Source organism: Cupressus sempervirens, chromosome 4, assembly GCF_028749045.1.
Source record: "Cupressus sempervirens isolate cs-2001-9-10 chromosome 4, ASM2874904v1, whole genome shotgun sequence".
NCBI lineage: Eukaryota > Viridiplantae > Streptophyta > Pinopsida > Cupressales > Cupressaceae > Cupressus > Cupressus sempervirens.
In genome coordinates this window covers 225,268,746-225,283,893 of record NC_143121.1, presented here as the reverse complement: position 1 = coordinate 225,283,893, position 15,148 = coordinate 225,268,746, and positions in this window count along the sequence as shown.

The following is a 15,148-nucleotide window of genomic DNA, read 5'->3' as shown; positions in this document are numbered from 1 at the left end:
TCCACCCATTATGTCCTTTTCTATAGAGTTATTCTTCACTTCCTTTCAATAAAATGAAACAAGAGAAGGGGAAGAACTAGGAGTTCTGAATAATTTCTCAAGTGGCCCTCCAAAGAAATCACTCTCAACATCTTCCTTTGTTTCCAAGATATTTTTATTGTCCTCACTTGATCCTTCGTAATCAATCACCATTTCTTTGTAATTCACATTTCTCTTGTTTGTTTTCACTGACTCCCTTTTAACTTCTCTCAATTCAACCATCAACCACATGGATTTTTTTTACTACTACTAAGAGTTTTAGGGGATTTTTCACTTTTAACAAGATTAGGCTGAGGGATAGTTTGCTTCTTATGATTCATCATGAATTGAAAAATCAACCTCATCAACCCTTCATGGAGAATGATTTTATTTAGTTTCTACTTAAATTCCTTTATAGTATTCCTAAGAGAGTTCAAAGTAGGTAGAATGAAAAGAAAAACCTAATTTTATGCCTAAAATGATTTAATAGGAAAACAAGATAATTTTTAGCCCTATGAGAGCTCCCATCACAAATGATATACTAGATAAACAATTTAAGAATGAATTTCCACAAAGTTTTAAATGAATAATTTGCAAAAATACCACTCTTTTCTTTAACCACAGACCCATCATCAATCTTAGGAAATATCTTAAGTGTTTCCTCTTTTATTTATTTACTATGGTTAAAATTAACAAATTTTTATTTGAGACTTGTAATCAATACCATAATGTTAATTTCTAACTTGGTACATCTTCCTTCAAAGTTCATCATACTTTCTTCTCATCCATAAATAAATGCCTCAATGATCTATAGTTTGGCATCCTTCATTTTGACCATGTGAGGCACCAATCTAGCATTTCCCAAAATTTGAGTTATTTTTCAATAAATTTGAGTTCCTCAACTCCTACCTTTTTAGAGCTCCACCTATAGTAATTCTTTTTCAACTTTCCTCAATTCCAAAATATTTCCAAAAGTAGCTATCTTTACCTAGAGGAAGGCCAAGATAAATGAATAAAAGGTAAAGTATCTACAAAATATGATAAAATCTCTAGAGTTAATAGAAAAATAAATCATAATTACCACCATCATTACTCTTTGTTTTCTAGGCATAGAACTAATTGAGAAGCCTTTGTTGATAGTGTGGTGACTAACCATGTACTAAGGGTTGATGATGCGACACCTTCTCTGGTAGTGGGGTTGTCGATATTTTTGCAACTAATCATGTAGTGGGGTTGTTGATGTAAACGTAGAAAATTGGGAACATTGTAGAAACCCTAAAATGGTTGATTTTAGAGGTTTCCCTAAAAAATATTATAAGCAGATAAGATCCATAATGCATATTAATGTTGGTAAACATTATTACTAAATAACAAAAAGGTTGGAGGTAGTGTAGGTGGATGTAGCCCAAGTTTTGGGTGAACCACATTAAATCTATGTGTTATCTATGTTCTTTGTGTTTTCTTCTATTGTTTCTACATATAACTGTTTATTCTTATATTGTAATGGATCTATCAAACCCTAACAATTGGTGTCAGAGCAAGGCGTGTTGCTGTAGATTTGTAGGAATTTTAGATTTGAGTGGGAGCAATGAAGGATTCCAAATTCAAGATTAAAAAATTCAATGGCCAAAATTTCTAGTTATAGAAAATGTAGATGAAAGATTACCTATATCAAAAGGGCCTATGGAAGCCATTAGAAGGCAAAACAAAGAAATAAGGAAAAATCAAAGATAAAGATTGAGAGATCTTGGATAGGAAGGCAATGGGATATATTCAAATGTGTCTTGTACTATTTGTAACATTCAACATATCAAAAGCAAAAAAAATAGTAGAGTTGATGGAGACATTGGCTACGTTATACGAGAAACACTCTGCTTTGAATAAGGTATTTCTTATGAAGCATTTTTTTAATATGGAAATGGATGAGGAAGGATCTATAGCGAATCATTTAAATGAATTTAACATAGTTATCAATCAGTTGTCATCCATACAAATTTCATTTGATGAAGAGGTTAGGGCTCTCTTGATCTTATGTTCTTTGCCAAAAAGTTGGAATATCTTGGTTATGGTTGTAATTAACTCTCTCTCTCTAGTTCAAATGTTTTGAAAATTGATGAAGTTATTTGTGTTATCATAAGTGAGGAAAGCAACACAAAAGAATAGGTGAAACTTTAACCTAATTAGGTTCAACTTTAAATGTGGAGAATAGAGAAAGAACAAGGGAAGAAGGAAAAGGCCTTTGCATGACAAGTTGCAAGGGGAGTCAAAGAAATGGCATTCTAAAGAAAGACTATTGGTCTTAGAAAAACAAACAAGGAGATAAAAATAAAGATGTTAATAAGGAAGCTAATCTTGTAAGTAATACTTTACAAGATGCTTTAATATTATGTTTGGATAATGTTAATGATTCTTGGGTAATAAAGTGTAGGGCTTCATTCCATGCTACATCCCATAGAAAATATTTTCAAGATTATGTTGAAGGTGATTTTGGATAGGTATATTTCAGTGGTGATGAGCCATGTCCCATTCTTGGGAAAGGAAAAATAAAGATCAAGTTGCCAAATGGAAATGATTGGATACTGTAGGAGGTAAGGCATGTCCCTAATTTAAGAAGATATTTAATTTTTGCTAGAAAACTGGGTAGTGAAGGATGCATAGTCATGTTTTCAGATAATATTTGGAAGGTCACTAAATGTCTAGTAGTAGTAGCTAAAGGTGCAAAGATAGGCACATTATATCTATGTACTGGTAACACTTATTCTACCTCAGCTACTACTGATAAATGTAGGTAAATTGACTATAGATGTTACAAGAATGGATTCAAAAATGTGATACCATAGGCTTGGGCACATGAGTGAGAAAGGGGTGAGAATTCTTCACTCTAAAAATCTATTTCCAAGATTGAAAAATATTGATTTAGAGTTCTATGAAAAATTTTCTTATGGCAAACAAAAAAGAGTCAGATTGCTCAATGTTGAGAAAGAAAAGAAGAGTGAGATGTTAGAGCTAGTGAATTCATATGTATGGGGACCAACTCAGGTATCATCTCTTGGTGGCTCTTATTATTATGTTATTTTTATAGATGATTCAACTAGGAAAACATGTGTGTATTTCTTGAAATAGAAATCTCATGTTTTTGAAACATTTAAGAAATGGAAAGCTCTGGTTAAGAATGAGACAGAAAAGAAGTTGAAGTTTTTCAGATCTGATAATGGAGGTGATTATTCTAGCATAGCCTTTGAAGACTACTATTCTATTAGCAAGTTTCAAAGGCATAAGACAGTTCTAGGAGTCCCATAAGAAAATTGGGTACCAGAAAGAATAAATAGGATAATAGTGGAATGTGCAAGGAGCATAATATTGCATGTTGTTCTACCTCTTCATTTATGGGAAGATGTTCTAAACACTATTATCTATTTGATAAATAGAGGAGCTTCAGCCCCTTTGGTTGGTGGTATTCCAGAGGAAGCATGGACTAGAAAAATGGTAAATTATTCATTTCTAAAAAATTTTGGTTGTGAAGCTTTTGTCCATGTTGATAAAGAAAATAGAACCAAGCTTGATGCTAAATCTCTAAAATGCACCTTCATTGCATATGGAGTAGATGACTATGGTTATCACTTATGGGATTTTGAAAATCTTAAAATAATCAGAAGTAGATATGTTATATTCAATGAGAAGATCATGTATAAAGAAAAGTTGTAGGAAAAAAAGCATGCACATGTTAAAGAAGAATATCTGATGTTGGATGAGACTCCTAAAACTGAAAAGATATTGGTACCTAATTCTTAGCAAAAATAGATTATCCCACAAACTCCTATAAGTATTAGATGTTCTACAAGGTCAAGTAGACCTCCTAAAAGGTTTTCTCGTTCTTTGTATTCCATTTTATTGACTAATTCTAGTAAAGTAGAATAATATGAAGAAGCAATGTAGGTGGATACCAAACAATAGTGGAAGATGGGCATGAAAGAGGACATGGAATCTTTATTGAAAAATAAGACTTGTGATTTATTTCCTCTACCTGAAGGAGAAAGAGCCTTGACTAACAAATGGGTTTATAGGTTTACCTAATTACCCTTACTAAAACAAAGATCAACCCATAACATGGACATGGGTATGTTTTCTTCAAGGTCAAACTTTTTTTAAAACATGCAAGTCACAAATAAGTAACATTCTAAACTATTATGAATATACTTATAGAGTCTATCATGATATTTATATCATAAGGTGTTCTAAATTTTCCATATACTCACTCATCGAGGTAACAGTTATACGAGACTCCCTCAAATAGGGTTTCCTTAAAATGTAACTTGGAACTTTATCAAAAGTTAATAATTTTTATTTTATGTTTTCCATTATGTAATACTTCCTTGATAGGACACTAAAAAAGTTCATTGCTACACATGCACCTTTTACATCTAAAAATCCATTAGGTTAACTCGTAACCTTAAATAGTTTATATTAGGGTGCAACCCATTACTCATAATAGTCAATGGATATTCACTAGTCCTGCTATAATAGTAATGAAAGAGGGTGGGGCACAAATATCTTGAATAAGAACCCCACACCTTAATGTTATACCACCACTTGATTTTTAGGAATCCCTTTCGTAGGTCTATCATATTTCACTTTGCCAACATCATTCACAAAAAGGTACGTCATCATTTAAATTCAAATCAAATATGAAATATTCAATAAAGGAAACAAATTAGTTTAAAAGTGGCCATAATAGTAAATCTTTTTAATCAAGAAATAAAGCATGTCTTAGAGGAAAGATAGATCCATCAATAATAAATTTGGCTAGGCAGCCCAATATCATAGTGTTGGCTAGAAGGAAAAATATAAATAAAAAAATTTAATTAGACAAATAAGGAAATAAATCCAATTAATTACAAAATTTACATTACGAACATAATGTGGTCATACCAAGGTCATCGAGGGAAAGAAGGGATCTTGCATTGAAATAAGATGGTGGTCTAAATATTGCTCAAATTGTGATTGATCCTACATACTAACTACATAGCTATCTTTATCAACATTGCCCTATGGTTAGGGTTTACTATACCAAGGGTTGTGTCTAGACTAGACACCACACAATAGTGCAAATGTGAGCATAACCAGGATGAGTTTCATCCCATCCTCTTGTTGTTACAGGGGTCTCCTTTCAAAGAATTTAAACATGTGTGGGATATTACCAATAGGTAGAATTGTAATTTGAGTTGTATTTATAATACCAATCCCTTATCCTTATTTCACCATAATTACATATTGTGTCATCTACCCACAATCTTTCTTAGGTCAAATTCACCTCAATATATAAGTTGAAGTTGTGCTATCAAATTCACCAAAGTTGGTATGATCATGTAAACATATATATTATTGTCCTATATTACTTCATTGGTTACACATTATAATTATCATCAGAGAGTGCATTGAATATTGTTGCTCTTACCAATAATCTATATTTCACATCTCCTAGTCATGAATGACTTATGAATTCATCCTTAGGTTATAGGTTTGTAGCCCAATAGGTATAAAAACACTAGAATGATTTTGTCAAAGGGTACTTATCTAGTTTTATAACTCTCTCCTCACCAAGGTATAGGTCATCATCACTTTTCCAGTCATTCCTCGTGGCTTGTAATCCTCTCATCACTTAACTCTAAAAGTTGAACCTTTATTTCATATTAGGTTGTTAATATCATTGGAATTTTAATTTCTCTATATTATAGGGTTATAATTGATCCAAAAATTTCAATACCAAGGTCTAAGAGTATACACTTGATAGTTATAATTTATCATCATGCATGCTTATACAATAAGTGTGATAACATAAAAAGACACAAATAAACCTAACTTAGAATTTTCCATTTTCTATCTTACCAATTAAACACTATATGTTGTACATACTTCTCACCATTTAGTTACATTCTTACTATCATATTTAGATAGATATGTTACCTAATTTGGGTTCTATTCCTCACAATAGATAGAGATACTCCTATTCCTTGTGTGATCCTAACTTACTTGTTGAATTAGCTTGCTAGATTATTATCATATCACTTGAGGTTCCCAAAGGTTGGAGATTTAAATTGAGTTCTTGTTTTATTTCCAAAGATTACTATAATAATACATTTTAACCTATAATAGGTCAGAGGTAGCCCAATAGATTAGTAACATTTTAACCTATAAAGCATTACATTCCTATTCCCCCACCATTTTATTTTATATATACAATATTTTAATACCAAGGAAGAAAACTAAATTACAAAGATCATAAGTTTCTTTCACTTATGTTGTAACATCTAAATCAATAATAGTCTGCTTGATCACTTCCATACATAATATGAACTAAAATACTTTCATGAGTGACATGGTTACACATATATGAATTTTACTAAAGATGATGCTAACACCTTCTCTCTGATTTTTAGGTTATTTACACATTTCTAGTCACATGATTGAAAGATGTTTCAAGGTTATTTACTTAGTTTTCTTCAAGGTGATAGTGTCCAATATAATTTTGAATACTTTACAAAATCATAATTTTCCTTAATAAAAAAACAAATTTATAGAATATAATAAAAAAAAATCAAGTTATTAAGACTGGGTTACTAGATATGGTTGACCATTTACAATCACTAACACAAATTTTATGTTTCACTTAGGTTTAGTCATTAGTGTCACAGTTTTGGAAAGAATGCATTAGTTTACTAAAGTTATTCAATGAGGAACCCCTACTTTTTATAGTAACATTTAAACTTATACACTTAACATGGACCCATGTTTTCCCAAGTGTTACGAACCTAGGCTCTAATACCAGAATGTCATTCTCAAAATTAGGGGAAAAAACACAAAAAAAAATATTTTAAAAGGTAATAATGGATATGCTAACACATAATATGATGAATAAATTGTGAAAATATTTCACCATTATAAAGACATATTTTTGAGTCAAAAGGTTTAGATAACAATTGAGCTTCGATAACATTTCAAATAGATGTAGAGTCGGTATCCAACAAACTACATTTGGTTCAAAACCTATGAATTATGTACTACAAGAACACTTAGTTCGGGTTGATTAAGGTCAGTAAATCAAGTCATAATTAAAGTATGAAATAATGTTCAAGAATCATTAAGTATGTTTTAATTTTATAAGTAGAAATCAATAAGCCATATAGGTTTAGTTATGGTGAGGTTTGATTCACAAGTTTTCATTCTCGACATGAAGATGAGAGAATACTACAACATTGGTACATTCTGGTTATAATCACAATTAATAGGTAAACAAAATCTACTTAGTTAAATTTTATTTCACAACATTTCATATGATCCATAATGCAGTCGCATTAGGTTGTTATGATACCTTATATTCATTTCAATATGCTAGTTCATTATGCTAGGTGAACTAGTCTTGCATCTTTAAGAAGTTAACCTATCACCTAAATAATTGATCTCAATAATAATGATAACCAATTTAAAAATAATTAAAATATTCATTGTTAAATCATTTACAAGATTCATTTCATTTTCAAAATGTAATCCTATACCACTATGAGATAATCTACATAAGACTTCAATAAACATTCAAAAAAAAAATTTATAAAATATTATTTAAATAGTTTTATAATAAAATAATATAGTTTCACATAATATTCCAACATTTGAGATTGAACTAAAACATAACCCTTACTTTGTAACATCACTTCTAACCCTTAACCCTATTTCCTTTGATTTCTTCACCTAAAGGCTATTTCCAATAAATCTTTATTATAATTTATTAAATTTACAAAATTTAAATAAAATATAAAAGAGTTAAAATTTCAAATATTCAACCAACTCAAATGTTACATCAACTTAAACAAATGGTAAAATAGTACTAACCTATCTAATAATTACTACTAAATCTACCTACTAACCCTTCTATAAACCAACCCTTTATTACTTTTACTAATCCTGATTAATGTATTACGAAAGCCACATTAAAATTACATGATTTAAATTCCTAATAAATTTATTATCCACTAAGTAATCCCTTCTAACTACTAAACATCTCCTTACTAACCTCAAACCTCACCTAAGAGCAATACTGGAGATCTACTAGATATAATTTTTTCCCACTTGTTCTATCTTTTCCCTAGGCTCTATGGGAATTCTCCAAGGGAAAGTACATTTTCATAAAACTACTACATCTTTCCCAAGGCCTAAAATTCCATCTTCTCTCTATGGTACACTTGGGTTTCAAAAAAAAGTGCATGTGATAACATAAAAAGATAAGGAGGAGGTTTAAAGATCTATACTTCAATTTTTCAAAATCCACAAACTTTTCACCAAGTTCAACACCCAAGAAATGAAACATGACATGCATGGGAAGGAAGTAAGTGAGATGTTGGAATGGGTATGAGAATTATTGGATGCTGTGGAGTAAAAGAAAAAAGTTTTATTGGTGAAGCTAACAGGGAAAAAAGATAATATTTAAATGGGAAGGATTTTGCATGATATATTTTAAATAAAGTTTGGTTTTTCTATTTTCTTAAATGGAAATATAAGAGGTATTTAAAGATAATATTTTCCATCATCAAGGGGGATTAAAATTTTCCCGTGTCTTTGACAACATCCTCAAGGTGCTCTTTTGGGGAAAAAAGGAACATTTTTTTTTTTTGAGAAACTTTAAGAGGGATTTCAAATTAGTTTAATGGGTAAGTTTCAACTTTCCAAAAATATTATTTAGGTGTATTTTTATAAGTCTAAGGGACTAATTATTGGTATAATCTTGTATTCTAGAATTGATTTCAATAGTGGTAATGCCTTACCATCAAATCTATTAGGTGTATTAAGATACAAAAATAGGATGAAAATGAAATTTAAAATTTAAAATTTAACATGAACTTCATGATGAATTATTACCACTATAATGTAGATTCTTCCTATAATGAGATATTTATAAAATGATCTTAGTTTCACATTATTTTAAATCCAAGGATTTCAATAACTTTGAAGTTTTCAATTTGAAACTTATGCAAAACCAATACACTTTGAGGGCAAGATATAATTAGGAATCTAATGAAATTTTATCACATACATGCTTCATTCCCTATAATAATCTATATTTTTATTTTAAAATTTAGTGTCTTCAACATTTGTTCCATTACATAGATAATCATCAAGTTACATTCTTTCTTCATTTTAAGTCTACATTGTGCAAGAAGAAGATATCAAAATGGAGAAGTCCCGATAAAAGTTTACTCAATAAAACCAAGAAGACTCTAAATCAAAATTATGCTCCATTATATAGGCCAGTCCAAAATCTGTAAGAAACACATAGAACAACCATGGAGAGCTCACCTCCCATCCTATGCCTTGAAAGTCCACCCACTGAGCTCGGAGAAACTATAACTAACAAGGTCATATTTAGAATCCAAACACAAGGATATCACTCAACATAAAATCCCACACAATAGGTTTCATCATGAACCTCTAACATGGGATGCAGGTGGATAAATAGGTAGGAGAAGCCAATGCCAAAAAAATATGGAAATATGCCTCTAACAAGGTTAGAACCTGACATGGATTCCCATTTTATCATAATCCTTTTCTCTCCAAAATAAATCAATAGGAAATAGAATTTAAGGGCCCATACACCTTCCATTTCATCCATCTGGTCTCCAAAAGAAGAGAATCTACACATCTCTGATATCAAACTTAAGTCCTTCCCCCATACTTGGCCACTTCTTTCCTAGTCAAGGGTGAGTAATGCCAACACTCCATAGTCTTTCCAGAAAAGACAAGAAAACAACATGAAAATAAAAATATATAAAAACCCACAATACATATCCCACACATGATAATAACACAACACAAAAAACACAACTCCGAACATGGAAGAGATTTACACACACACTTAAGAAATGAACAAAATGAATATATACATGGAATGGTGAAACCTACCTTCACAAAGATTATGGAAAGAATGAGTTTTGAGATGAGCTTAATTCATTCCTTCTTCCAATTTCAAAGCTTTACTTTTCTAAAAGTAGAGAGTGGGTGATCATACTCCAACTCTTCAAAGGGACTCTAAATAGCTTCTTAACTTATTTTTCCTCAAGGTGATAGTGTCCAATTTAATTTTGAATAGGAATAAAATTGTAGTAAGAAGACTTGGATGGAGTGTAACAAATAACAATTAAGTAGACGATCAATTTTCATGTTTATCAAAAAAATAATGAATAGGTAATAATGAATTTTATTCAAAAAATATAGGAAAATACCTTATGAAAAAAAATGTGTTGGTAAGAAGAATGAATACTATATTGGGTGCTTTGATTCCTTATGGAAACAAAGATGTTATCTTGAACACAAAAAGAAAGATAGGAGGGACACTAATTTCTTAGAGTTTGTTGAGATCAACCCTAAGGATATAAATTACATGAAGTGGGTGCACCATCGCGTAGGACAACATAAGCACCTTGGACATGTCAATAAGGTGTTTTTCATGTTCAACCTAGTAGAAATGGTGGTGCAGAGATGCAAAGACTTTATAAGACACTTGTCAATTTATTTATTTTGTTGAGTAGGTGTAAGTAGAGGGATAGATTTAGGAATAGGGAGAATAGTAGCTTTAGAACCCATAGCTTCTTCCATCACAAGAGGGTCCTTATTCTCTAGAGAGAAAAAGGGTTTCAAAAGTAAGACATGTGCAACCATAGATTTCATGGGATCCATCTATGATCTCAGGGGAGAAGAAGGATAAGAAAGGTCAACATGACCATATCCTCTACATCTCACCAAAATAGATCTTCCTTTTTCAAAAACCAATGGTTAAATATAAGACCCAACTTGGAGTTTAGGGTTGTAGATGTAGGAAGAATCTTATTAATCAAGACATTAACACAAATTCTCATAAAAAGAAAGCTAGATCTAGTCTCAGTAACCTTATCTAGTAAATAAGGGACCCAAATGCTTCCACTAAAGTTTTTAATGCTTTAGTATTCCAATATTCTAGTGACACTCTTGGCAATTTGACCCACATTGGTGCAAAAGTTCCCAAGTCAACAAATGGATCCAATTTTGGTTTCCACTTACAAATATTAAGGATATTCCTCATATTAGACCCTAAAAACTAGAGCCCATTAGTGAGGACCAAAAGAATCTCCTCCTTGGGTGTAAATGAAAGGATAAACAAACCATTTAGGAGAGCATTAATCTTAACACCTCCTCTAGAGACCATGTGGTTTTAGCCAATTTTCTAAGCTAATCCATGGTTGGCCTAAACAAAAAGAAATGATTGACTAGAGAAATCTCCATACCACTAACAAAGTCATCAATAATATAATTAGAGACCTCAACTATTCTTCCATTTAATGTGCATAAGCTAAAGGATTTGATAGGGGACACCCCTAGTAGGGGAACCTATCACTTTCTCAACAAAGGATTAGCACACCAAATTATATTCTACCAAGAGAATAGAAACAATAGGAATTGGAGAAGGGGTCAAACCCCCAGCCGAGAGGATCATGGAATCTGGGAATTTTTTTTATTTTTTGTTTTTTTTCCTATAATGAGAAAGGGATTTTTTTTCATAAATGATAGATAATTTTATTGATCTAAAAAAATATTTATTGACCCATTCTACAACATGCCATTAGACATTTTGAGAAAGATTTAATAATACGTTGGTCTATATTTCTCCAAATAGATAGATATGGATATGCACATATTTTACATATGTTGTGGTACTCCTAATATACATGTATTTAAGTTTTTGTTAGGATTGCTGCTCTATTTGGGTTCATTTTTTGGTTTGATAACTAAAACTATAAATTATCCTATTTCTCTAAACATGAGAGCTGGTCAATTGGTCTACACTTCATAAGATGAATATATTTGGTACGAAAAATGTGGAATAAGATCAATGATTGAATGAAGTAGTTGAGCTCATTTCAATATTAATATTGATAAATGTTTTACTGACATAAGGAAGAAATCTGTAAGTATATCTTTGGTGAATTGTGTAATGATGCACTTGAATGTCACAATATTGAAAGATAAGCCTCCATATTTTTTCATTTTTGGGTTTTCTATAGTAAAAAATAATGTCCTCTATTTCTTATGTTGTGTATAGCTCTATTAGTTGATTCTCTAAATTTTAAAGTTTAGCAAGTGAATTAATTTTGATAATTTTGGGGATACTGATTCAACACCATTCTCTCAATATTTTGGATTTTCATTATGTCCATGGGTGATCCATGTAAGTTTTCTATAATAACTAGATTTCTTCAAAAATAGTAAATCGTACTCTTTTACTTACAAAATGAGTACCACGCCCCTATAGGCATGGCTTGTTGGCATAAAAATAAAATGGAAATTTAAATTTTAGATTGGAACGAGTTTATCTAATTAATCCAATCATAATCCTAATAATTTTCTTTCAATTACTCTTTAGAAAATTGTGTAAGACATAGAGAAGGAGACATACTTCATAAGGATGCATCCTATTATGAGAGGTACTATTATATGCAATAGAATGTTTACCTTGTTAGTTTCATAATGCAAGAGAGTGTTCTAGTTTTCAAGTATTTAATTAATGCAATATACACCCTTATAGGACTAGTTATTCATTAACCAATTTAAAAATATTTTTAAATTTATTAATCAACAACCCTAGCATGTGGCTCATAGATTGCACTATAAATTGTACAATGTATAATACTATAAAAATATTTTACATGCATTATTTACCCCTTGTAATATGTAAAGAATGTAAATATTATATATTTATTTCTTTTCTCTTCTAAAAAATTCTTTAAAAAGTTCCTCTCCTCTCATCCTAATTCAACCCAAAACTATTATTCAAGAGGAAATAAACTATAATAAGATGACTTGGATGCGGTATAAAAATTCAATGATTAAGTAGGAGGTCAATTCATAAGTTTGACCCAAAAATAATGAAGAGATAAAAAATAATTGTGTTCGAAAAATCTAGGAAACTAACTTGTGAAAAAATGATTTGGTAAAAAGAAGGAATACTATATTGAATGCTTCAATCCCTTGAGAAAATATTATTGAACCTAGTACCTAGTGATGCAATCAAGGGAAAGGTTGGACTTCTAATTGCATAATTGAAAACTAGTTCTCATCATCTTAAATGTAAGACAAGTAGATGGGTAGTCTCTAAGGAATATTTGAATAAAAGCACTTGGCTCTATTATACTATAATGGTTGTGGAAACATAAAGATACTTCATGTTTATATGTGTGGCATATATGGGTGTTCATACAAATAATAAAAATAACTTTGAGTTCAGAAGTATAAAATACCCATTTAAGAAGGCGATACTTGGAAAAATCATGAGCTTCTTTATCAAGATCAACAACTACAGAATCAACATTGAAAGGGACTTAAAAATTGCTTAAAATGACACTCCTTGTCCCATAGGTTCAAGGTTTTATTGATGTTATTAAGACCCATTCAATTATTCATCCATACAAAAATAATAAGAGATTCAAATTTATAGTATCTTCATAGTTGATCTTAATCTCCTTAGATGATAAACACACAATATTTATAAAATACAAGTTGATTCTCACTGCTCATGAGTAAAGGTTGGTCATCAATTTTCAGACAATTGTGTTTTGTTACATCTATATTTTATCTTTCACATTAATGTTTGTGAAAGGATAAAGAAATTATTTATTAGATACATAAAGAATTGAGATTTATTTTGAGTACAACGTCGAATTTTTACTCTACAATTAAAGGCTACATGTTTATTTGGATGGATGAATTTCATATATACTTAATTTATTATCTTCACCCCTTTGGCATAAATCAAAAATATTTTTTGTGAGTTTACCACTCTAAATTAACACAATTGGGTATTAGTAAAAGTGATCTACATATTGGTATTTTAAGATCCTATTTTATTCAATTATGTTGTGATATAGTGAAGGAACTTATTGTTTCTCCTTTAGGCTTCTTAATATTTTATTTTAAAAAAAATACAATAAAAGATCCAACATTGAAAACCTTTGGACAATGTTGTCCAATTAACATTTGAAAACTATGTCTTTAGAGAATGGTATCAATGTAATAATCTAAACCATAGATTTTACAAATAGTAAATATTCACCACACATTTTCATTAATTTGACTCTTGTAATCAATATTACAAACTAGGTACTTTGCAAGAATTGATTAGAACCATAGAAAAAGGTTTAGATATGAAGTCGATAATTAAGATAATTTTACAACCTATTCCTATTTTATTCAACCTATGCATAAATGTATCCCCTTAGATGGTGGGAAGCCTCCTCTTCTACCCATTTGGGTCATAATTCTAGGTTTCACTAATTATAAGCTTTGGGTGCTCTTTTATAAGGAATAAAACTAATTCAGAAGCCTTTGTAGGGTCTTCTACAACTTTAAAGTTAGAGTCAAAGATATAAAATATTTCAAGTAAAATAGTGAAGACAAGGGAGTCAATCATAGGAGATGTAAAATTTAAAGAATTTTTGTCAACCTAGAATGATAATGCATAGTGAAATGCAGGTGGATTCAAGTTAATATGCCATCAAGAATGTATCTTTCTTTAAGGAAAAATTCTCAAATGGATATGGTTATTACAAATGATGAAGAGAGATTGAAAGATAATTCTATTTTCTTAGCAGCTCTTGATAGCTAGCTATGATTTAAGCTCATCCATCTCTTTGTCATTTAAATCTTAACCACCTCATCCTTCACATACTTATCTTCCTTTTAACTTCCAATAGTTAGAGATGTCTTGAAATAATTCTCAATTTTGGGTACACTATTATAAATGTTACTTAACTCAAATGCAGTCCATCTATTGATGACAATATCAAGTGTGAGAACATTACTAGATATAGCTTTGACTTTGTGAATAGAAGATAATCTAATAGAATAAATAGGAAATAAGCCTCTCAATACTTTATTTAGAACTTCCTCATCACTTGTGACATCTCTAGCAGCTTTGATGGAACTAACAACTTTCTTTATTTAGTCACTGTATTGAGCAATTTTTTTCTCCTTCTTTTATTCTAATGTCATCATACTTTAACCTTAGATTTTTAGGTTTGGCTCTCAATATATTTAGATCTCCTTCATGTAC